Here is a 4570-nt window from a genome sequence, read left to right as displayed (position 1 = left end):
CTGAATTTAGCCTGAGTGGTAATTCGGATCTAAGCTCATTAGAGTAATTGTCGCTGTGATTTAGCCTTGACCGGTAATCCCGACAATACTCTATGAGTTTATATTGCGGGATTTAGCTCGACCGGTAATCCCGCCGCAAGGTTGAGGTTCATGGAGTGTGCTCTCGAAATGGAAATGTGCGCACATGAATATGAATTGACGGACTTAATTGTACACTAAAAGTGTACCTCTAAAAATCCATCGAAATTTCGATAAATTCAACGGATAAATATGAAAAATAATAAGGAATGAAAATCATGGTATTGATGAGTACATCAATCATGGTATATATATATATTATTGATACATGGAAATTATTGTACTAACTTGAATGTTGAGTTTATGCATGTTAGGGTAATAATGCATTGAATGGATATATGAATGTTTATTATATTGTATTGAAAATATTAGGTAAGTATAATTCTTGTTACATGAGCTTACTAAGCACAAAGTGCTTACCCGCTTCCTTTTTCCCTGCTTTGTAGTGTTAAGAGCTCGGAGGTCGGATTTGGTCCGAGACATATCACATCACAACCTCGTGGATTTCGGTATATAAAGAAACTTTATTTTGGAAATCAATGGCATGTATAAGCTAACAAAGTAAATGTTAACGTGAAATGAATGTAAAGTTAGCCATTAGTATGGTTAACAAACACAGTTATAGATATGTGATGACGTTATCTTATATAAATGCATGAATCTATCATGAAAATATGTTGAATTGAAAAAAATTTAATTAAATAAACTCCTAGTAATGCCTCGTACCCTATTCCGGCAATGAATACGGGTAGGAGTATTACATTTATTGGTATCAGCGCTACGGTTTAGCCGGTTCTAAGACCAACGTAGCAAATACGGGATTAGCTATACATGCCATTTAAATTATTATTGATAGTGTGATATCTCCTGACCATTTAAAATGTGTTTTTCTTATAGTAATGTCATCCGACCGAGCTCAATCTGAGGAAGTGGGAGTCATGCTCCGCTTCAAAGACAAAGAGAAGAAACTAGCGATAGAAGGCCCGAGACAGAGGGTCGAGGGAGGAGGCAAAACAACCTTCTTTCAAATGATGAATGAATGGTTTAATCAATACTTAAGAACTAACCCTATAGTGCAGCAAGTTCAAGCTCCCCCTCCTGCTCCTTCATCGGTTCCCGAGATCCCACAGGTGCAGTATTGAATCACGAAAAAGGAAAGCTCCAGAGATAAAATTGAAAATATGGGGTAAAGAATTTCGAGCAGCGATTGATGATGATTCGAACGGCTGAATTCGGTTAGAAAATACTACTCGGGTTCGGAAGAATTATCTTGTACACCGAAGAATGTCCGAAATGTGCCGTCTCAACGCTAAAAGATACAACTTACCATTGGTGGAATACTAAAGCTTCAGTTGTTCGAAAGAAGAAATCACATGGGAATTCTTTCGCATCGAGTTCGAAAAAAATATATCACCAGAGGTTCCTTGACCGAAAAGAAAAGAATTTCTTGAGCTAAAACAGGCAATAGATCAAGATTCGAATATGAAAGAGAATTTGTTCGATTGAGTAAATATGCTCGAGAATGGGTACAATCGAAGTTGAAATGTGTAAACGATTCAAGAAGGGTTGAATGAAGACATTAAGTTACTGATCGAAATTCTTGAAATTTGAGAGTTTGCTACATTGGCGAGAGAGCTTATAAAGCGAAAGAATTGAGCAAAGAAAAGAAACAGTGAGAGAGGAAGCTCGAATTTTAGTAAAAGACCGATGGGAAAATCCCGCTTTCGCTTCAAAGAAATTGAAGAAATATCGATCGTTCTACTTCACCATTGGGTATTCGGGCAAAGAACGAGGTTCTCAACGCACTAATCCAAGGCCTTCTACTCCATCGATGACCGGTGTTGGCGGTGTTGGCACTCCTAAACCGAGATGCCGATCGTAATAAAGCTCATTTTGGTGAATGCCGATTTAAGAGTGGGGCTTGTTACCGATGTGGTTCTTTTGACCATTTCCTCGAGATTGTCCGAAAGGGTTGAAAAAAGTTGAACATATATTGAAGCCGAGTAATCTAGTTTCGAGGCGGACCACCTCGACCATCCCAGAATGTCGGTGGTAGTCGAGAGCTACAAAAGATACTATAGGTAGGCACGAGGTACGAGCACTGCTAGGACATATGCCATTCGTGCGGAGAAGATGCTTCACACCGATGTTATTATTGGTACATTTTCTTTACTTGATACTCGATATTCTCGCATTGATCCCGGTTCTACGCATTCATATATATGTGTTAAACTTGCAATTGTTAAAAATTTATCTGTTGAACCTCATGAATTTGTGGTTAAAGTCTCGAACCCCTGGGCGGTCTGTGTCGATGGATAAAATTTGTAAAATTGTCCACCGATGGTAAGAGGTTATTGTTTCCTACCGATTTGATGTTACTGCCATTTGATGAATTTGACGTGATATTGGGTATGGATTGGTTAACCCAGCATGATGCGGTAGTAAATTGTAAACAAAAATATATTGTGTTAAAATGTTAGAATGGTGAGTTGCTCCGGGTTAAATCTGATCAGATAGAGGGGTTATCTGATATGATTTTAGTAATGGTAGCACAGAGGTATGTCAAAAAGGGGTATGATGCTTACTTGGCTTATGTACTCGACACCAAGGTATCTGAGTCAAAGATACAGGCAGTTCCAGTGGTATGAGAATTTTCTGATGTGTTTCCAGAAGAATTACCAAGATTGCCACCAAAAAGAGAAGTGGAATTTTCTATAGATTTGATTCCGGGAACTACTCCGATCTCCATAACTCCATACCGGATGGCTCTTATAGAATTAAAAGAGTTAAAGACACAATTGTAAGAGCTTATTGACAGGGGTTTTGTTCGACCGAGTCATTCACCTTGGGGTGCTCCAGTTCTGTTTGTGAAAAAGAAAGATGGGTCTTTGAGATTGTGTATCGACTACCGGCAGCTTAATAAAGTAACCATAAAGAATAAGTACCCGTTACCCCAGATTGATGATTTATTTGATCAGCTGAAAGGTGCTACTATGTTTTCAAAGATTGATCTTCGATTAGGTTATTATCAGCTACGGGTAAAGGAGTCAGATGTGCCAAAAACAGCCTTTAGAACCAGATACGGGCATTATGAGTTTCTAGTTATGCCGTTTGGGCTAACTAATGCACTGCGCAGATTCATGGATTTGATGAACCGGATATTTAGACCGTACTTAGACAGATTTGTAGTAGTATTCATTGATGATATTTTGGTCTATTCTCGGGATGAAGAAGAACATGCAGACCATTTGAGAATTGTGTTGCAAATTCTACGAGAGAAGCAGTTGTATGCTAAATTCAAGAAATGTGAATTTTGGCTTGAGAAGTGAGTTTTCTTGGACACATTGTATTCTGCCAAGGCATCGTGGTAGATCCAAGTAAAATCTCACTATTGTCAATTGGAGTCCACTTAAGAATGTATCTGAAGTTAGAAGTTTCTTGGGTTTAGCTGGTTATTATCGGAGATTTGTACAGGGATTCTCTATGATAGCTTCTCCAATGACTCGATTATTGCAAAAAGATGTAAAGTTCGAGTGGATGATGAATGTCAACAAAGTTTCAACCGATCGAAAGACCTATTAACGAAAGCACTGTATTAGTGCAACTGAACCGGTAAGGAATTTGTTATTTACAAGTGATGCCTCATTAAATGGTTTAGGTTGTGTTTTGATGCAAGAAGGTAAAGTAATAGCCTATGCTTCAAGACAACTTAAACCACATGAAAGAAATTACCCAAGATATGATCTTGAATTAGTCGCTATTGTATTTATACCAAGATATGGCGGCATTACTTGTACGGTGAGAAATGTCATATTTATACTGATCATAAAAGCTTTAAATATTTGATGACACAGAAAGATTTGAATTTGAGACAGCGCAGGTGGCTTGAACTGATAAAAGACTATGATTTGATTATTGATTACCATCCGGGTAAGGCTAATGTTGTAGCTGATGCTTTGAGCTGGAAATCTCTGTTTGCTTTACGAGCTATGAATACCCGGTTATCATTGACTGATGATGGTTCAATCCTAGCTGAATTGAGAGCTAAACCGACATTTTTACAGCAAATATGTGAAGCTCAGAAGAATGATGAGAAGTTACAGGTTAAACGGGCACAGTGTGAGTCAGGTAATGATTCTGAATTTCAGATTGGTTCTAATGATTGTTTATTATTCAGAGGTAGGGTATGTGTACCTCAGAATTTAGAGCTCATACAGAAGATTCTACGCGAGGCCCACAGTAGTACTATGTCTGTACATCCGGGGAGTAATAAAATGTATAATGATCTGAAAAAGATGTACTGGTGGTCGGGAATGAAACGTGATATCTCTGAGTTTGTATCAAGGTGTTTAATATGTCAACAAGTTAAAGCTGAACATCAGGTACCTTCGGGGTTACTTCAGCCAATTACTATACTGGAATGGAAATGGGAAAGAATCACTATGGATTTTGTATCGGGGCTACCTTTGTCTCCGAGGAAAAAAGATGCTAT

This window comes from Gossypium arboreum, chromosome 8 (assembly GCF_025698485.1).
Source record: "Gossypium arboreum isolate Shixiya-1 chromosome 8, ASM2569848v2, whole genome shotgun sequence".
Taxonomy (NCBI): domain Eukaryota; kingdom Viridiplantae; phylum Streptophyta; class Magnoliopsida; order Malvales; family Malvaceae; genus Gossypium; species Gossypium arboreum.
Note: the sequence above shows the minus strand (reverse complement) of the source record.